Source organism: Anguilla rostrata, chromosome 7 (assembly GCF_018555375.3).
Source record: "Anguilla rostrata isolate EN2019 chromosome 7, ASM1855537v3, whole genome shotgun sequence".
Lineage (NCBI taxonomy): Eukaryota > Metazoa > Chordata > Actinopteri > Anguilliformes > Anguillidae > Anguilla > Anguilla rostrata.
Window position 1 is genome coordinate 12,861,841 of NC_057939.1, and position 21,889 is coordinate 12,883,729.

The 21,889-nt window shown below is 42.8% G+C and overlaps 1 protein-coding gene across 1 annotated transcript in view; it reads left to right on the forward strand.

Moving 5' to 3' along the window:
* The first annotated feature begins 102 nt into the window (after positions 1–102).
* Positions 103–21,889, forward strand: part of ccnd2a (cyclin D2, a) — a 166,398-nt gene continuing 144,611 nt past the window's right edge. The window contains exon 1 of the mRNA XM_064342905.1: positions 103–429. The gene's annotated coding sequence lies outside the window, so the exon portion shown is untranslated. The remainder of the gene's footprint in view (positions 430–21,889) is intronic.

Below are 21,889 nucleotides of genomic sequence, written 5' to 3' on the forward strand. Positions count from 1 at the left end.
AAAGAAAATATATGATGGATGTTGGTATAGCGTAATGCTTAAGGAACTGGACCTGAAATGCATGAAAATGTATTTCAAATCAAATATGTAAGACACAGGCTGTAACACATATTCACTAGCCGCCAAGAAGTAAGCAAAACAAGAGATGGTGCTGGATAGAATTTAGAATAGAAGTTGACAAAGACCTTGCCCAAAATGCTCATTATCCCTCGTGAACTGGAGAACTAGCGCCACCCAGTGCACGATCTCAGCAGCACAGTGCATAAAAGTTCACCAAAAGTGACTGCGGTTTGGGGCGTCGTCTTTACATTTCAGTGACCAATCGGAGTTCTGGCAGAAACTTTGTAAACAAGAGAGTTCCACGCTGCATTAAAAACATCATTGCATATCAAATGAGAATGATCGACTGGACATCAGCTCGAAATCGCGGTAAGACAGCACGGTACTTCTGTCATTTTGCATCCTTGCTGTACTTTATGTTCTTGCATAAGCCGCGAAAAGATCATAACAGTATCAGACTGTTTTTCCACCGTTACCCCGAGCTTGAGCGCTAGTACGCTGTTGGCAGACATCCGGAACGTTCCATGCAGAAAAATGGTGTAGCGCAGGTAGCAAAGATTTGTAGGTAGTTTTTTTTCTGAATTAACAAGACGGGGGATTTGCTGATACCTTGTTCTATCAATTCCATTAGCGGTGTTCGGTTATTATTTGTTTTCCTTTGTATTTCTTTTCGAACAATGTTGATCGTGAACAAACCTCAAAGCAACAATTTGCTGCTATTGCGCAATTGTCAGGCTTTCGCTCAGACCATTTAACTTTTACGATGAGTATCGTAAACATTGCGCTATCTACCTCTGGAAAGCGCCTGATTGACCAGCAGCGTATCTTTGCTCACTACAGATCACCTTTTGTACCGAAAGAAGTATGATTGAATGCTTTGGGAGCGTTTTAATAGATTGTTGATTCACTTTAGAATTGCGACTACGTTTCTGGTTTGTTCTGTGACACAATTACTCGTCTTGTGTATGTGGAATGATTAGTTGGGGAAATGTTCTATGTTCTGATCCAGGTTCAATTAATTAACCTAAGTAAATGCACACATTTTGGAATACTATAAATACATTTTCATATAATAAATACCGTATATACAGGCCTTGATTTATTTAATTTTATTTCATTTTTGGAAATCTTATAAAATAAAACTTTTAAATAATAAGAATGATCTGTGCATCTTTTAGAGGATGCCTTGAAAAGTGTGCTGCATAAGGAAACTACAGGTAGTACTGGTAGCAGTAGCAGCCATTGCAAACAGTAGCTACCAGGCCAATGGGCTGTATGACTACTTAGGAATTTATGGCCTAGAACACGTTACATCTGAGGTGAATTTTAGCCGGCCACTGAAGAAGAATTTAATGGCAACCGCATTCATTGACTCTCGGACACCCTCACACACTTCTTCTGAAGCATACACATTATTCAATTAACCAAATTGGCGTGGTTTCGACAAGCGCTCACACACCTGAAATAAGCGTTACACATTTTTCCCTCCCAGAATACCAAATGTCAAAAAAAGCATGGATGCACACATTAGAAAGTATATCTGCAGGTTTGCTTGTTCAGCCCCAACAATTGGATGGTGGAAAGCTGGTCAGTTCCGGACCAGCTACAGACAGGGTCTCAGACCACAGACGCCATCAATGGCGTCTGTGGCCAAACCTGTTTACTATAACTATTTCAGTTATCCAGGTTTGGAAGCTAGATTGTATAACCTCTTAGGCTGGTGTAGACAATTCTCATGTGCAATTTCCTTTTGTTAATGTATTTCGACATTAATCGATTTATATTAATCAATGCATTTACATATTATTGGCAGAAAATGACTCTATGCTGTGAAATGATAGCAACTGCTGAACAAATAGAGCTGATGTAATCAAAGAGGAAATTTGTCTAATAGCTTGGCCTGATACTCTGTTCTGGAGAGCAGAATAAACGCAGACTTCAGCATCTGATCTGCAAGTGTCTTCCAGAATGTTTGCTTTCATCAGAAGACCAGCCTACTGAATTTAACTGACCAGATTGCAGCTGCATATTTATTTGTGGAGGTTAGTCTGTCAAGTATCCATATGCACATGGTAAATGGTAAATGGACTGCATTTATATAGCACTTTTATCCAAAGCGCTTTACAATTAATGCCTCTCATTCACCCATTCACACACACACTCACACACCAACGGTGAAAGGCTGCCATGCAAGGTACCAATTAGGGGTTAGGTGTCTTGCTCAGGGACACTTTGACACACCCAGGGCGGGGGATTGAACCAGCAACCCTCCAACTGCCAGACAACCGCTCTTACCTCCTGAACTATGTCGCCCCTACACTATAAATATTTTGCTGAATTATACTTTGTCCTAATGTAGTGATTCTAATTTAGTCACAACAGTTGCATCCAATTTGTCTGTAGTTGTGTGTTTTATTTGTGGTGGCTTTTGAATGTTTTTGTAATCTGAAAGCTAATTTTTGCAGCTTATTCCATGGATCGTCCATTTGTACTGATTTACGCTTGCCAGCCAAGACTGTGTGGCTACGATCTGTCAGATTTCTAGTGATTCGAAACAGAAATTCATGTCAGATGCAGATGCATTTGGAACATTGTGTCCTATGTCCATCTCCAGTTTAGTGAAGGTGAGAAGGAGTCATATAGCAGTGCCAATCTTCACATTAGAGTGGGATGAATGAGATGGAAAGGTTCCAGGGAGGCCCTGGAGTTAAAAAAGAAAACATTATGCCTGATGCCTTTTGATATATTGCTTGAAGAGCTGTTGTTAGTGCCTTCAGAAGCATATTGTGGTTAAGCACAGAGTTCATTGTGAATCAAATTGGAAGAAATAGTATTCCTCTTATGACTTTGCATACTCCAGGTATGCCTGATATCAGGTAAACATGCACTTGATTTTGAAAATATTAGATTGACTTAGTTTCGAATGAAAACACACTGATGAAATCTAAGGCACCGGGTACAGAAGTTATTACTGTGTTAACTGTGTGGAAAAGTGTTCAACACAGTCATGTGAATGCGTGAGTCCTTACCATACAATAACCATTGTGTGAATGTTGATTGAGTTGTTAACCGCCTCCAGGCTGACCCTGCCTTAGCAGGACCTTTCCCCTTTACCTCTGGACTTTGTTTAGGGTACTCCTGGGCTGGAATCTAGATGGACAGTGATGTCATGTCCTTTGTCTCTCCATTAAAGTAATTCAGTCTTCCCCCTTCCCTCTGCTCATGAATTAAAATGGCCAAACAGCATATTCACATGTATTATTTCAAACCTTCTTATGCACCTGTTGAGAGCTGTAAAGAGCTGTATGAAATTGGGTGAAATTGGGTGTGTCGATGATTTCTCTTGTGGTATCTTGGTTGTTGGCTTTGTGTGCAATTGCGTGCAAAATGGAAAACCTCAATTTTCCATTCTATTCTGAAAAATAAAAGAGTTTCTCCCCGACAGTCAGTCCTGGTGGAGGTTTAAGTCCAGACTGTGGAAGCCATCATCACTGTGCTAAAAACAAGAGCGTCCGCCTGATGTGCTCCCTGGGAGCTCCGGTTAGGAGACCTCTTAATTTCCCACTTCAGGGTTTTGTCTGTTTATGGTGTGGTTTTGGTGAGAGGGCAAAAAGAACACGGTCTTCCCTCCCCCAACCACACCGAGCACCGGGCTCAGCAAGGAATGCAGGCAGGTGCTCACTGCTGCAGCGCTGAGCCACAGGATGTGGGTACAGCCTGTGTCAGAGGGAGTTTTTCACTGCTGAACCCTCCGTGTTCATCTGGCTGCCTCTGAGGGAGGGGGCTCAGAGACAGCTTCCTGTGCATGTGTGCACGCCTGTGCACGCGTGTGCATGTGCATGTGTGTGTGTGTGTGTGTGTGTGTGTATGTGTGTGTGTGTCTGTGAGGTGTGTGCGTGTTTTTTGGGGGTGGGGGTGGTTTGTTGGGGGTGTAGTGGAAGTTCTGGAACAGCATGTCCTCATTTGCCCATAAGTACAGCAACATCTTTGTTTGATGAGGATGACTTATCGATTTGCACAAAAAGCCTACGGTGTGCCACCAATATTGTGATGCTACGGCATGTAGGGTGTACAGCACTGACTGAGAGGGGACGTGGAGGAGGAAAATGGAAACTCGGGTCTACCAGAGGAAGTGGTATCGGTGATGAGAAACAAAATCAATCAGAACACAAACACACAGAGATGTTCCACCTCTGCCCCAGACATCCATAGCAGCACCTTGGTCAGCCTCAGAACAACTGTACACCCAGCATGATACAGTAGCTGCTATTAATTAACAAATTTTATGTCTGGAGGAATCCGAACTGGACAGCATTGCGTTACCGCCGTCTCTCAGCGTGTGCTGTGATGGGGATTCGGTGATGACTGTAATTAATTTCGGCCGATTTGAGCGCCGCCACCACCTGCTGTGGCTGAGAACACGCTGTACTTGTGAGAAACGAGGAGGACAGCTGCGCGCTTAACAGAAACCCTCAGTGCGCCCGGGCAGGAAGAAGCAGGGGCTGGGAAATGGGGAGCACCCTGGGGAGATTACAATAAAAAAAACTGCTTGGATACACGGCTCTTAATAACCACACAGAGACGCCATCTGAGCACAATATGCCATTTGATAACCTCTGTGGTGGGTTGGGGTAGGAGGGGAGGGGTGGATTGAGGTGATGAGGGCGGTGATTAAATTGATGTATGTATAAATATTCAGTGCTTTCATATAATTCACAGCGCAGTTCCCAATAATGGTGTCCAGAAGTAAAATTACACTAATGAGCTGTTTGTGTACCTAATCTATCTATAATGATTGAATGGCTAACTTCTGATGCATTCAATGTTGGGCAATTTAATTTAGCAGCTCTGAACATGGGCGTCTGTAATAAACTAGTATGCTTTACTTTGTTTTCACGGAGGCTGCTGGTCAGCTGGGACTTGAATTGTAAAGCAGTAGTTTGCCTTCTTAATGCTTCACTGCGGGGTGACTTTCGATTCCATTCCCCCAAGGGAGCCTTTCTTTGTGAAGTGGTTTTTATCAGAAATGATTGTTTGCTTCTGTTTCAGCTTACCTGCAGAAACCTCAGAAATCCTACTGATGCACTTTTGGATTTTCCAAGAATTTCCCCTTAAAAGTCAAAGTTGAAAAACTATTGCAAATAAGCAGAATATGTAAGAAATTGCATTATCATTGAAAGATTTTTTAATGTTATCTTTTGTGTCTTGGGGAGCATGGGTAGTGTAAGTTATCATCTATTAGTAATTGTCTTTATATTGTACACATGTATCATAGACTGTATACTGCCTTCATGTTTGAAATCAGACCCAGCTGCTGAAAAGTCTCCGGGCTTTGCTGGTCCGTCATTTAAATATCGGAACTTCTCCGCCAGCTGGGCAGAGCGAGCGGCCGGGAAACCTAAAAACCACGCTGAAGCCCTGAGAATTTCCCTCGTGGGACAATTCCTGAACAGGAAGTGACACATTTTCACAAGCAGCTGTTCAGAAGCCTCGAGCTTCGGCAGAAACTAGCTGACGTCATAACTTCCTGTGGCGTCTCGTATGCAAAACAAGGAAGGAGACAGAGCGCGGTTGCTAAAGAAAACAAACAAATGTTGTTGAGGCCGGCAGTGGCACACAATATTAAGAACCCTATCTCTCAGCACTTTGGGAGGAAGTAACTGAGACCTTCAAAACTCACTGCGTGCATGTATGCATCCTTTAAATGTCTGCTGATTCAACGCAACATTGTAAACTTGCACCATCTTGATCAATGATAACATTTAAATTCCACTTCAAATGTCAGACCCATCTACATGTGCGTTTATATATCTTTATTTGTTTGTGAGAGTGAGTTAATAAATAATCTATGTAGAGATGGTAATCATGTTTTTATTCAAGGTCCTTTTAAGGTCCCTGCAAGGCTTGCAGGCTTCTTTCATCTTGTGTTCTGTCTATCAGTCCCGCCCCCCCCCCCCCCCCCCCCACAACAAAAACAACAGCCACAGACAGCACAGAATGAACTGGCAGTTTTTCCCTCTCTGCTCTGCTGGTAAATCTGCTTGGATTCTGTGCTGGGGGGGGGGGGGGGGGGCAGGTTTTTTTTAACGTTAAACCCCAGTGAAAACCCCACCATCTCCCTCCTCCCTTGTGGGTGGGGGATTTGTTCTTAATTTTTCCAAAGTGTGTTTTGGTTTGTGTGAATGAGAGAAGCATTCTCAAAGCCCAGCCTGTACTCTAATGTTCACAGGGAGGGAGAGGATGTCTCCGGCATGTTTGGTGTGTGAAACAGGTCCTTTGAGGTTTCGTAAAGGTCTGTGTCCTGCTCCTCAGTGGGGATTAAGCCCGAAATGTTATTTTATCTGCTGACAGAGAAATAGAAGCTCAGTTATTTGTTTGCAGTAATCCCAATGACTAAGAAGAAAGTGTTGTGACATAATCTTCAAAAAACTATTACTGTTATTTTCAAATATTTTAAAACCTAAGGGCCATACATAGCTTGACAATTCAGCAAGTCATTGTTCTGGTTTATGAACAAGCTTCCAAAGAAAATACACACACACTTTTCAAAAATGGTTTTGAGTACTTCTGTTGCAGCCACGGGGACTTTTACAAATGGTTTTATTATCCTAATAAATCCAGATGACAGTGATCCCTGTATGGTGGTACTGAGGTTAAGGCTACATTGGAGAAGCTCCTGCGTGCGGAAACTTCACAGGAATACAGCGTATTTAAAAATCATTTGATCTAAGGTCCCTTGAGGTTAACGCTTTCTCATCACCAGTAATTATCTTTTTGATGAAAATAGTTAAAGGTGTTAATTGACCTGTTAATTTCAAATTAGGTTTGAGTTCAGTCCTTCTCATGGGACAGAAACTGTGGAGAATACCATAGTATAAAAATAAAGAAGTTAATGGAAGGCAAATGTTTCAAAAGCATAGAAGCCGGGAAGGGGTGGAACATGTACTTGCTGTTCTGAATCATGGGCTGATGTGGATCAAAATGAAATTTAGATGGAACCGAAAACTGCCTTTCCAAAGTTCAAGTGACGCACTCGGATATCCATGCTTCACTTTGAATACGGTCCTATAGTTTTGATTGTTGATACTGGGTGACATGCTAGTCAAAACATTGTAAATTCTCAGTTCTCACGTCGGCGCTTGAAGTGATGTGTTGCGTAACAGCGTCACCTGGTGGGAATATTATGTTACGAGCTTCAAAAATGAATTCAGCCCTATCTGTCAGAAGTATTAACAAAGTTACAGCGCAGTCAGTCAGGCTCAGTGTTGATATATATTTTGTTAACAAATGCCTCAGCTGTATTCATTTACAGGGCTTCATAAAAGACCCCCCGCACACACACAAATCAGAATGTTCAAATTAACCTTAAAACCTAGTGACCAACTTTCTGCATTTCTGTAAAGACATTTTTGGAATATTCATTTACTTTGTTCCAAGAGAAAGTTTAATGCAAATAACAAGGTCTACTCAGCCCTCAGATTTTCTTTATAAGTAAACTGAGAAAACTTACGGTAACAAAGTGCCTTTTATTTTAGATATTAAATGAATGTCCTACATTCACTTTAAGAATAAATATTTTTCAAAAGTAAAACTATTAATTATGGATTAAGTAATTATTTATCACCCCCCTCCCCCTGAAAAAAACATACCCACACACACAAATACACACACAATTTTGGAAGATAGATAAAATTTGCAATACAACAATACAAAATAAATGAAAGGGGTCTATATAAAAGCAACAGTTCAACTGCTGATACAATGCAGCAATGCACTGTCTTTATAATTGGAAAGGTATTATTCTATTGGCTATCTTAAACATAATGCTATAAATAATGGAGAAAATTGCTTCAGAGGTACCAGGTCATTAGAATGGAATTGTCAGCCCGTGCCTCTCAGTTGGTCTGAAAACAGTATTTGATTTTGATATCAGATGTTGGGACCATCTGTATTAATTGTTTATAAATCAATACTTTTGCTATTACTGTTTGTGCAAAACAACTGTTTATATCTTATTAGTGTTCATTTGTGGAATTTCATAGAAGTGTTACAGGAAAGTAGTTTAAGTGGTTGAGTGAGCATGACTAAGTTTGGCTATAGTGATTTGGTTGCTTTTTTAAGTTGAAAAATTGGATGATAATAGTACAGACCTTAATGTAGATTATTTGTGTTGATAAGAAGTTAATTTGGATTAGTTTAACCAGATAAAATGTTAAAATGCTATCATTTCATTTAAAATAATGCATTTTAATTACCACACAAAGTTTATTTGTATTTATGAATACATTTTTTAAATGTGTGAAAGTACAGTTTAAATACAGTATCAACAACAATATAATAATAATAATAATAGTAGTAGTCGTAGTAATACTCATTACATATAAATTATTCATTTAAACTTTGAGAACACTCATGAACAGATTATTATTATACACAACTTAATAATATGATTGTCTATTCATGAATTAATTTTAATGGGATTATCTCATCTTGTGTTCTTGATATTATCCAATTTATTAATAACTGGAGATCACATCTGAAAATGTCATAAAATTTCAATAACTATAATAATAAAAACTGGAAATTCTCCCTGAAATTCATGGATTTCACCCTGAAATATATCTGTGTAGTTTGGTGCAAATGCATATGTATAATTTCAAATTTAAAAATCATTTCTGTAGCATCTTTAAAATAACAAATTTAAAATAAAGTATTTCTTTCAGACTACTTGAAATTGCTCTGTTTTACTAGTATATGTTATATATATTTTCCAAAGATCATGTGTTTATGCACCTATAAAGACTAACGGTGATCAGTCGTAAAAATTGACCAAATATCAATAACAAAATGAAACTATTATGCACTCAGAGTAAACTAGTAACTAATGGACCTTTTATCATTAAATGGTGATGTAATTGTTGAATTTATGGCTAAAAATTCATCTATAAAACGATTAAACTATAAAAATTCTGAGGTTTTTAACATTCTGCTTTGTAATGTTTATTAAATTATTCTCTTGTATATTGAAATGCAATAGAATTTTTTTTTTCACTGAAAGGAAAATGTAGGTTGTACAAAGTGCTCATAAAATTATGATGAAAAGATTAAAGTTAAAGAGTAACTAACTATACATTTTAGTTACGTTGAATGTAGTTTAATGTTAACACAATTTAAACAATGTCCTATCTGCTGTGTCCTGTTTGACATGCACAGGTCTCCACTGGGTGGCAGCAAAGATGCACAACTTAACACTCTTGGGTCTAGTGAACCAAAGTCTGAAATACGTTTGTAAAATGTCCATAGAGAGAATTTACATATAGATAAACCATAGATATAAAAAAAATGAAATATGATAAATATAGATAAAAAGGCTGGGAGGGGGTTGTTTGGGAAGGATTCTTCAGATATTGTGTTGGTGGGGAAAACCCAGAAAAAAGCCAGTGAATAATTTCATCCTACAGCGATAACAATGACCTAACTCTGCTGGGAAAAACTGAACCATTTCTGATGCTTATCATTTTTTCTTTTGATTTGAATGACTGATACGACAGATGCTATAATTATTGCTCACCTTAGCACTGCAGGGGGAATAATAACATGAACGACTGCACCCTGACTGCACCCTGTATCTCCTCCGTCAGCCCTTTCATTTAAGATGTGTGGTTTTTGTACTCACGACACGTCTGTAGATTTCCCTGAAAGCTTAAAAGTATTGCAGTAAACCCCCGCACACATACACATACGCATGCACATTCTTGGGCTACATGAATGTGATTTTATTTCATTAATTAACAGAACTCTGGTAATGTTTTTTTCTGTTTTTCGTGTATGTATTTGGCCTTTGTTTACCCCTCGCCCTGCACACAGCATGGATCCTGTACCATCACACACTCTTTGTAATTGTCATTGACAAAGGGCTCAGTTGTCCTGTACTGGTTTTTTAATTTGAAGTCACGGGACTTCCTTTTAACAGTTGAGCCTCTCTCTAACCTTACAGGACCACCCCCCCCACCCCCCCTTGGGCTTTTTAAGGTTTTAAGGTTGACCTCATGGCCTGCTGGGATCCACCTCACTTTTAGGCTGATGGCCGTCTTCTCTCAGAGAAAAAGCCCCGTTTCTCTTTCTGGGGTTACAAGGCGTGCAGATGACCTGGAAATGTGGAAAGCCATGTGGAAGATAGCAGCACCCATTACCAGATGAAAATTGGTAAAAAAAAAAAAAAGCACATCTGTTGACAGCTGCTCTCTAAAATGAGATGACATACTGTATGTGCGATGTCCCGGCGTTTAAAGGCGGGGAAAGTTTCCCTGGTCCAGCCGAAGCACAGAAGGCGCGTTTGTTTATGAAAGGGACGCAGAATAGCATGCCTCCTCATGTTCTGTGCATTTATATCTCAGCTAAGTGCACAGTTGACACCAGGCCCAGTGAGGCTCCGTAAGAGGAGGATGCTGGGAGTTGGGGGAGAGGGAAAGGAATGTTTCCTATTGGATGGTTCTCTCCTGTGCCTTTGGCATGTAAGACCACTCTCTTAGGAGGGGGAGAGAGAGAGAGAGAGAGGAGAGGGGAGAGAGAGGGAGAGAGAGATGTGTCTTGCCCTCCTCAAATGGCTGAGGAGTAGAGCTGAAAAATGTATACATTCTACATTCACGGGAGTAAAAAAAAAAAAAAAAAAAATCCTGCCTGGCTCAGGGCTTGAAATTAGTCCACAATGTGTACATAAACAGAGGCTGGAGCCGGCGCGGGCTCCCCTGGGCCGAACCGGCCCATTCAAAGGGCTCCTCTACCAGGCTGGGTAAACACTGCGGGGAACTCAAATTGTTTCTCCCTGTGATCCCGCACAGTGGCCCTCTGTGTGCGGAGGCGCTTTGTGTTAACCCTCTCTGACAGACCCCTCGCGTTCCCGCGCTCGGGGGAATCGCTACCTTCCTGTTGGGTAATTGGCCTTCGCCCCCCCAATCTTTGTCCTGACACGGGAAGATGAATCGCTTAATTAGGGGAGGCATTCCGGCTTAACTTCGGTTAATTAGAATAAATAAATCGAGTCGATTGGGGAAAGGTCGCGACCGGGGGCGGCCGTCGCCCAGGCCCAGAACCCTCGGCGATGCACACGCACGTTTTGACTAGATCAAAAAAAAGAGTAAAAAAAAAATCTATAAGTGTGTGGAGCTGTGCGAAGCGTTAGGAGAAAGTGCTACTCTTGCCAGTAGTTGCATTTCCATCTTGTGGTGTGTGCTTATGTTTGCATGGGTGCACGGTTGCCTGTGTGTGTGTGTGTGTGTGTATGTGTGTGTGAGAACCGTGAGGCAGAGGACCGTGTGACAGTGATGGATTCCTGACCCCGGAAATCGCTCCCTCTCTCTCTCTCTCTCTCGCTCGCTCCTGTCCCTGCCTGCCCGCCATGCTGCCCCGCCCCAAGCGCTGCCAGCACTCCTGGGTTTCACTTTTACCCCTCCCAGACCTGCAGTAAATCCTCGCACCGCTAACTCCCCCTGTGGTTCACACGCACAGAATACTGGGATCCCCACTGCGCGGTGTGGCAGGTATATAATAAGAGACTTTGTGCAACGCGTTCGCTAAAAGTTAAATGACCAACTCAGAGACAGGAAGCACAACCAACAGACCTTACACCCTAAGCCTTAAACGCTTTCAATCTGTCAGCGCGAGATTTATTTTTTCTTCCCCAACATTTATTGATTCCTATTTTAAGAATCAGGTCAGGGTAGATTCTTTCACAGCGGGGAAGACATGATTTAACATGTGGTGAAGATAATCACTCAGTAGCGCTAAGTCATGATTGACGTTGACCTTGCCTTCTGAGTGTGTGAGTACACTGAAACCATGACAGGAAAATGTGCCCCAGACCATCGCAGAACCACTAAAACCCTTCAGTTTTGGAACATTGTTGTGATTCCATTTTTTTTTGTGTTTTCTGCCTCCAGATACTTGCTGTATATCATATATACGTATACACAGCATCATACACAATAGGCCTTGTCAGCATCAGATTAGTTTAGTCACTTGGAGACATGGTTGTGAAGAGAAATTCTCCATGAATCAAAAAACACAAACAAAAAAACAGCGGTGTCTGTTGGATTATGATTCATAAACAAACCGATTTGCTTTCTTTCTTTTTTTTTTACTATGGTCACTGGTGACCTAATACCCTAAACAAGCTGAGTAAATGGTTCTGTTGATGGCCAGGTTCCCTGCATGGATATTGCCTGCGTTCAGCACGTGAAACGCCGTGTAAATAAATGAGTGGCGGCCCAGAGAGTGATGTCAGCGCCTCGGATGGGAGGCCGACGCCAGCGTTTCACGTCACGCAGCCTTTGTGTCTGGACCTGTGTTCCGCAGAGGAGCTGGAGGGACACAACATAGGTGTGTGTGCGTGCACGTGTGTGTGTGTTTGCACGTGTGTGGCATGGGGGGGGGGTTGCGAACACCGTTGTCCACAGCGCACAACCTACACGCACCCGTACAGTTTCAGAACCCCCAGCCCCCCCCCCCCCCGAACAGGCAGCACGCAGGAACAACCTTAGCCTTTGTTGGCCAGTGAATCTCGCACACAGTTAATATAGACTTTTCCCACTGCCCCTGCCAAGAGTCTGAAGTCATTTAATGAAGTGGCGCTGAGTTTGGAAGGAGCCTGTGTGCTTTGCTCTGACAGAATGGAAAATGTCTGCACTTTGCTGAGGGGCACCGGGACAAGGAGCCCCCGATATCCCAGTCCCTCCCTGCCGCCGCCGCCGCTGAGCACAAGAAAGCCATTCAGCCGGGGGGGGGGGGGGGGCAGCTCCCCCTGCAGGCCGATGAGAGTACGGCAGGCGTGGCACACACTACGCTGCGATGCCCGTCCCGCCGCCGGCCGTGAGCGCATGCGGGGGGGGGGGGAGGAGGGGGGGCGGCGCTGGCGATCTGTGCCGTCACGTGCCGGGCTGGCCCGTCCGCATTCAAGGCTCCGGGAAACCCCCACTTCCCTCCCAGGACCCCCGCGGCGCGGGGTACAAAGCCAAATCCTCCGCCCGTCACGTGTCCTTTAATACTGCGCCTTGTCAGTTCGGGTGAGGCCCTCCCACCATTTTTATGATTATAGAAAATAAAAGTCCTTTTATTTGTGTCCCGCCATGACCGTGATTGGTCAGTATTAGCCTGCATATCAAAGCCTCAGATTACCTCTTTGGCACTCTTTTCAGTCTGGTAATATCCCTCTATTAACCTCCGTTTTTAATATCTATTTTCGCATATGTCCCTTTACGCTTTAATCCACTGAGCTGTCCACGCCAGCGTTTTGTTGTCGGCCTGTCGATCCGTTTACCCGAGTGTCCTTTCCGCTATCTGCCCATCTATCTGATTATGGATCCGCTGCCTCTCCTGCCACTCTATTGTGCTGCTGTCAGTTATTTTAAAAAAGCTCTCGAGTGTCGGTTGCTTCAGATTCCCTCCCTCTTCCCCCTGCGGTGCTCGTTTCTGTGTGGAGGCGTACAGTGTTCATCTTCATCCCATTCAGGACGCATCAGCGGGCAGCTCCCTCCTCTTAAAAAAAAAAAAACACTTTTTTTTCATAGCGGCCGTAAGCCCTTTTAAATCCACACACAATGTGGTTTTGTGCGGCGTGCCCGCCCCCCCACCCCACCCCCCCTTCCAAGAACCCAAAGACCTGCCGTCTGCATCTGGGGGACGCGCTGGCTGTCAGCGTGTGGCCCGGGCCCCGAGCTGTTTGTCCCGCCCTAATGAAGCATGCTGTTGATAATATAACGAAATGTAATAATTCATCCTGGCCTCAAAGAGGGAACACGTGGCCCGCGCTTGGCGGTTCTCGAGCCTCGGTCTCCCCTTCAGAACACGGGAACAATGGCGCTACCCCAGCGCCCGCTTCGGTTCACCAAACATACCGCTCCAACTTTTTTTTTTTTTTTTTCTTTTTTTGTCGTGTAGCCTATTCAGGGCGAATTTACTAAATCTGTACGCCGAGCGAGTGATCACCAATCAAACGGCATTTAGAGCGGACCTCTTCAAGGGGAATGCCCGACGTGCACTTCAGCACGCTTCGCGTACAGTGATTGGTATTCATATGGTGGATTCACACAAAACTGAGAAGCCATTGATCGGTTTTTGATTTGTCTGATGTTTGACACTCGCGTAGTGATGTCTGTTTTAGATATGTACGATCAAAGAGAATTTATTCTCTTTTATTATAGTTTCAAGATATCAAGTGCTCATAAAATCTTTTCTTTAAATCTTTTTCATGCATTGCTTGACTGACAGAGATATGTGAGCTATGAGACCATTACATAATTGTCACACGTTTCTAGCCACTGCTAATGGGTGCATTAAGGTTTTTGCAAATATCGTTTCGTCTGTGACATGAAGGACGACAGATGTTCTGTATCTAGTGAGTAGAATGTCTTCTAGAAAGTCATCTTTGTGCCACCAGCGTGGGTCTGCTTGTGAAAGCAGAGAAAGAGTCCCACGTTGGCTTGTAGCATATTAAAAATAACCACGATTATACTGATTACATAAGCACACTATGAGAACTGTGTGCTACAGCAGAGGGAATAGTGACTTCTAGCAGCATTGACCGAGCCAACGTGGTTTCTGTTACAGTAGCTGCATGTGGGGCAATTGACGAAATTACCTTTAAATATCACCGATAGGTAACACTACCTGACTGGCCCTACCTCTGAGGGATGTCTGTAATCACAGGTTCATGTAAAGTAAATGCAAGGCTAAATAGTGCTGGTTTTCTCCTCTCAGCTCTCTTAATAAGCCTTTAAGGTTTACTGAGATCTTGAGCCGATGCCAACACACAACGTGAATAACTCTGTGTGTACATACTGGGAAGCTGATGAAATGAGTGAGGCAGTAACTTCACAAAGAGGTCACAGACCGCTGATTATATACTTTCCCTGTGTGGAATGTCTCTCAGGTTGGACACTGGAGAGGGTTTGTTGTGACTTTGATGGAAACTCCCCTCTTGGGATTAACATTTAATTCCTTACATTTTCGTATTTCTGCCTAGATTGATTCTGTTTGGGCCATGGTGGTCATGCCTGGTCAGAAAAGGATGCAGAACTAGTATGGCAATGTCAGCTTGTGTGTGTGTGTGTGTGTGTTTGTCTGTGTGCATATATCTGTGTGTATGTATGTGCATATGTGTGTGTCTGTGTGTGTGTATGTATGTGCATATGTGTGTGTCTGTGTGTGTGTGTGTGAGTGAGTGTCTGCAGGAGAAACGGATCCATAAAAACAATATGCAATGGGAAAGGCAAACTCCTTCCTTCCTGTTCAGTGTGCTCCATCTTGTCAGTGTCTCATGGCTACTGACTGTGATCAGTAAGATAATCATCTGAAAGAATACGTGTACGTCCGCAAATGCATCACCAAGGCGACCAGAGCCCCCCGCCCTCGCGTCCTCTTGTCTGAGTGTTTGTTGGCCAATGATGGATGAGGTGCGGAGACGGACACCCCTCGGAAGGGAAAGGCAAACACACAGAAGCGCCTGCATGGGAGAAATGTTAAAAACACGCATATTGAATTTTATGGAAAGACGCGCAACTGCAGAAGGGGGCGGATGTGAACGTTTCTCCGAACAGCTGAGTGGCTGAGAGGCTCTCTCTGGGAATCGAAGGCTGACCTTTTTTAAAATGGCTGTTTGGTCTTGAGCTTCTGTTTTTCTGTATGTGAGACAAGCGCGGTTTGGGAAACGGGTCCTGGGCATCAGGCAAACCTGTCTACTTTTAACTAATGATGAAAACAGTATGATGAAATGAATAAAATCCAGTAGAACTGAAACTATATGAAAAGCAGTCCTTAAATTTGGGGTCTAAAATGAGGAACAATCGATTTTGCGATTTCACTCCAACTTCTGCTCTCAGTTAGTTGGTTTGTTTTATTTTGTTATGTGGTCTTATATGGGAGCAAACCAGGATGTGTATAGTACTGTTTAGAAAGTGAAGCCACATTCTAGGCCAGCATGCACATCGTACTCTGTGGAATGGAAGACGCATTCCCTTGGTTGATATCTGGCCCGTTCTCTGATGGCCTGGGTGGTTTTATTGTCGGAGGTAAAGAGTTAACACGGCCTCCCGGAAAAGAGGAGAGAAATGAAATGGGAGGGGCCGTGTCTCGCGGTCCTCTGATACTGGCTTTTTATGGATGGAGGGCTCAAAGTGTGCTCAGAGTGTGCCAGTTCACCAGTTTGGTGGTCTTCTTCTGAAGGTCGTTAATTAGTGCAGAATGCAGACTACAGTTCAGCTGCCAGGTCTGATGAAAAGAGGGGAGAGAGGCAGAGGGAGAGAGAGAGTGTGTAATAGAGAGAGAGAGTGCGTGTGTGTGAGAGAGAGAGAGAGAGACGGAGCGAGCGGCTGCCAAGAGCATGGAATTCGTGATGGGTGCAGAGCTCTTCCAAGTGCTGGAGCAGTGCATGGAGACTAGTGGTGCTGAAGGCTCCTGACCCATGAATTCCTGAAGCCTGCTGACCACACAGAGCTGTGCTGGGTACAGGGCTTCTGTTTACATCCTGGAGGAGGGCGCCTGAAAAACACCCAAGTTCTAGCAAGTCCACAATGACCACACACTGGTTTCAGCCTCAGACTCAGGTTCTGGCTCCAAATCTCAGGACATCATACTGGACGTACTGCTGAAGTGTCTTTTTAATTTAAAAAAATGTAAAATATTATTGGAAATATTTAAAATTTTTAATTGTTAATACATCTGAAGAAAAAATAAAATACACATAATATATACCTTAAACTTACATGTTTCAGAAAAGAAGAATGTGTACAAACCGAATGATTTGCCTGACTGCTGGTCAAAAACCCTCCTATCCAGGAGAGAGTGCAGCCCATGACTCAGTGAGAGGAGGGCCACCTTATTCAGACCAGCAGTGCTCTCTGGGTATTAGAGCTGGGCTGAAATATACTGCCTCTGACTGACACACGTTTTTCAATCTTTAAACATAACGCTCCTTTATCTATCATGCTTTCGGGTTGTTCTTTCACAACTTAGGATAAGAGGGTGATATTATGGTAAAATTATAGCCTATAGTATTACTATGTTCATTTGCAGTTACCTCCAACACTGCGTGTGTATCATTACTAAGGCAGACTTCAAACTGCGGAGAGTGGCAGGGCAAAGAGTAAAGTACCGTGGCACTCGGAGTGGCAGATCTTCTACGTGGCATCAGAAAGTGCTCTGTTTATTTACAGTTTTTAAGTTTTTCTGCTTGGCACTTCCCTAAACGCACAGCAGCGCGAAGAGATTCTGTTTTGCAATCCGTGGAGTTTAGCACCGTGCTGATACCCTCAGTGATCCTGGGGGTATAAATTCCTTTTACAAAAGTGGAAAAAATGTGAATCATTTCAGACATGAAGGCCTCATAAGCTTTTAACCCTTGTGTTGTCTTCCTGTGGTGTCATATTATATATTCACTCTATGTCCAGTGGGGCAAAAGGACCCAGCCACACCAGACCCCATGTGATAAAGCCTCTTCATTGAAATTCAAACCATAAATCAATAGTTTTCATTTTTGACCCAAGTATTATGTGAAAGCTGTCACAAAAAAGCAAAAAGACACCAAAAACATCAACGTTATTGGGTTGAGAGGGAAAAAAAAAATTGAGTGGAACAACACAAAGCAAAAATGCCACAATTGAAATTCGGAAATTGAATTTTCTGCCTGTGCTTATGAACGGTCTGCAAAACTAGAACAGGATGGCTCTGTTGCATTACTCTGGGAAAAGGAACAATAATGGAAAACGAGGTTATGTAATTCCTGTCGGAAACCCTAGCATACCAGAAGAGTGCTGTTGTACTGTATTGGCACGAGAAATAATAATAATAATAATAATAATAATAATAGCTTTATTTGTATAGCACCAACAGAATGCAGCTGAAATGATAAAAGCAAAGGAAGACACAAAAATCATAGTCACTTATACAAGTTAAAAACGAAGAACAGAATGACCCGGACTTCTATCAAAGTTTTTACTTTAAAAAAGTGATTGCATTCAGCTTCCTGCTCTCTGACTCCTGCCAGTTCAAGACCCCAGACTGCTTCCCCCCAGACCTTTCACTCTTCTGCAGATGTATGCCAGAATAAATAAAAGCCTTGCATATCTTTTATATATGCATACTGTTATTACATAATTTTGAGGTAAGATTCATGTACACATGCTAGGATTGGCTCCAGCACCTCCCGCGACCCTGCCCAGGATAAGCGGGTAGAGATAATGGATGGATGGATGGATGGACTCATGTGAATTCATATTTGAATTTGGTTGGATTGAAACACAATGAACTTGTGTCAATGCATGAATAGTACTCTAAAATGTAACTGGTTGTCAATTGGACTGTGTCTTGTTTCCTGAAGCTCACTATTTAAGGGAGTTATACTGGGAATTAAATTGGGAACAGTGCAGCTACTGGCATTACATAAACCGTTTTCTGTTCAAATGGCAGTGAGCGGTGTGGTAAGTTTGGTAGATTTTGAAGTGAATGCTTTCTGCTGAGGCTATTCATGTGATGTAACTAATTTTGACTGGTGTTTTTTATTAAATTAAAATGCCTTCCCGGGGTTTCAGGAAGAGCACAAGAGTGCCTGAGGAAGCACTCGTGCTATGCAGCAACTAAACTGCCGGTGGGACTTTTATGACCACAGATCAAGTTATGGCAAGTGTTTAAGGTTCGCTCTGGATTCACTTTAGTTGCGTTTGTGCGGTGAATACAAAGGAGCGTTTTGGCATATTGGTTCTTCATTAGATTGTATCCTACATTACATCACATTACAGGTTTTTTTGCAGACGCTTTTTACCTTACACAACTTTTTACATAACATTTACATTGCGTCCATTTAGACAGCTGGATATAAGTACCTTGCACAAGGGTACAACAGCAGTGTCCTACCTGGGAATCAAATCTGTGAACTTTAGGTTACAAGACCAGCTCCTTACACTATACTACAATGCCACCTATCTTGAATGGCAAGAATATATTTGGTTTATCTTATTGGTAAAGGAAACTGCAAGAAGGGTAAACAGTTTCCTTAACTTGGTGAAAACCAACTGTCTTTGATTTTTTTTTTTTAAATATAAAAATTCTTAAAAGGGTGTTATGGGATAAAATCCATGATTGGATAGGGTTAATGCGTTAATGTATGTTAGTACAGTGCTGAGCGAAAGGCCCGCCTCCCTGATGACATTACTGTCACGCTTGCGCTGTGTGCATCCTGCAGGACTTACTGGAAACTAGCTGTTTCGGGGAATGACCATTTTCTCACTTTCACTTCTATTATCGCAGCAGGACGGGTAATGGGGATGGACTTGTGTCTTGTGGCTGCGTGGAGGTGAGAACACTGTGCAAGTGCTTAGCTCGCCACAGTTGCTCTGCAATGCAGCAAAGCCGCGATGTACGTAGAGGCGTGTATAAAAATTTTTTAAAAACCAATGCGGAAAGTCGCAAAATATTAATTTCTTAGGCAGTTAGGCAATGAAAATATGGTGAAAGATGGCTCATCTGACCATATCGCCCTTTTCCGCTTTCTGTAGACCAGTGCCTATGGTTTTTGCGCCATTGAACTCTCAAATGTGCATTCGTCTTTGTAATGAGGGGTTTATGCACCGCAACCCTACTATAATATCCCTCTCTATGTAGTTGCTGACGGACTGTTCTTGCTGACACAGTCTGACCACGTCCTGCATTGACATTCTCCGTCACCTGAGGAAGAGTTGCTCTCATGTTTTTCCTTACATATCGCGCAAGCATCACGGTCATCAAATGTGCGCTTTCGACCACAATTTCCAATCCTGTTTACTGATGTCTTTCCCACAGATCTAAATGCATATGTCTCTTTAGTCACTGTTCCTATTGAAACACTAGCCAGTTGAGCAGTCTTTGTGACTGAAGCTCCTGCCATCCCTTCCCCAGCAATGAACCCTCGTTCACAGTCACTTAGATCTTTTCCTCTTGCCATCTTGATCCAGAATTGAGGTCAACTCAGCCTGCTCAGCATTTTTGAACATGCCACAGAGCATGATAGGATGTTAATAGCTTAACTGGCTTAATTGTATCATGCAGTACACCTGTACGGAGGCATCTGCGTTTATGTGTCACCACTCATTTATTCAGAAAAACCTGAATATATATATATATATATAATAACAAACCAAAGTATAAACAGTTGAATGAAACTGAGTGAAATCTTTACCTTAAGTTAAAAAAAAACCCCACAGGTAGCCTAGTACCTTCAACCTGTAGTAACACCCTTAACCTGTAGTAAAGTAGGTGCTGAAGGAGCAAGAAATATGGCAAAGAAGAAAGAGTTAGGCTTAGATGTGCGGGGCGAAGTAAATGTATTGTGGCAAGCCAGTGAGAAATTGAAAATAAGATTTCCAAGCACACACTCAGAAGGATCAGACTGATGGGCAGTAATGTTAACAGGAGAAGACCAGGAAGATCAGGAGGAGGAAGTCAAATATCTTGTGTTGTCCACCAAAAGAAACCATTGTAAAACTGCGCCACAACTACAGGAAGAACTCAGTGCAACTAGTGAGAAACCAGTTTCTCTGACTACAGTGAAATGGCAATTACGATCTGCTGTTCCAAAAGGATGTTTATCTGCAAAAAAAAGGCCCATGCTACGTGTTGTTAACAAGAAGAAAAGACTCCAGTGGGCCAAGCACCATCAACACTGGACCAAGAAAGACTGGGAACAGGCAGATAAACATCCCTTTAGAAACAAACAAAACTAACCGCTGTATATCAGATAGTCAAAAATACAAAGAGTGCTACCACAGTGGGATTGGAGTAAGATAAACTTCCTCCATCATCTGTTGGCAGGTGCCACTCATTCGAAATTAAGAAACTCCACCCACTCACCAGAAAAGAGCCAAGCAGGGGCACATAATTCAATTCAATGCACATCATATATTTACTTAATCCATAGCCTGGTCATTCATTTGTCTGGGAGAAAAACCTGCTAACCAGTAATTAATACTCTGTCCCCTGTAGTAATGAGTTGGGAAGAGAGAAGCTTCATGAACTCCAAGCTGTGAGCAGCTATTATTTGTGGTCAGGAACTTAGTTATTTAACCATGTAGTAGTTTTCAGTTTCAAGTTATTGTCTTTTGAATGGATAGTGAAACACATGGCAGCTCCACCCATTAGATGTTTGTTAACTGTCATACTGGTAGAAACTTTCTGTTCTCCAAATTATTCAGACCTCTTCCCTGGTATCAAATGTTTTAGTCATTAACATTTTGTAAAACAAAACTGAATTATATTTTATGATGATTTATCAAGACACACACACACACACACACACACACATGCAGGCACACACACACACACTCACACACATGCAGGCACACACACACACCCACACACATGCAGACACACACACACACAAACACACACTGCAGTAGGGCCCTGTGGGAGTCTCTCTAATCTCCATGAGGCACTCTTGTGTGCTGTGGGTGGCCAGTGGAGCGTCTGAAGGATGGGGTGTGTGTGTATGCCTGTATGTGTGCTGGGCTCAGGCTGCTGTTGGTTTCCTGGGTCACAGCTGCCTCTGGTGCTGGTAGGCTGACTGGAGGCAGGGGGTGGGGGTACAGTGGGCCTCCCTGTGTCCTCTTTCCACATCTCGCTATGAGGAGCAGCTGTCCTATGCTTTGCATACTAAAAAAGCTCACAGAGTGAACCTCCACATTCAGACAACTTCCATGCTCAGCAAGAGCATGAAAGAAAGGAATTATTAGTGAGCCTAAGATCCCTGCATAAAACTCAACCCTGAATTCACTGACAGATTTACAGAAGACATTTTCCTGACAGGAGT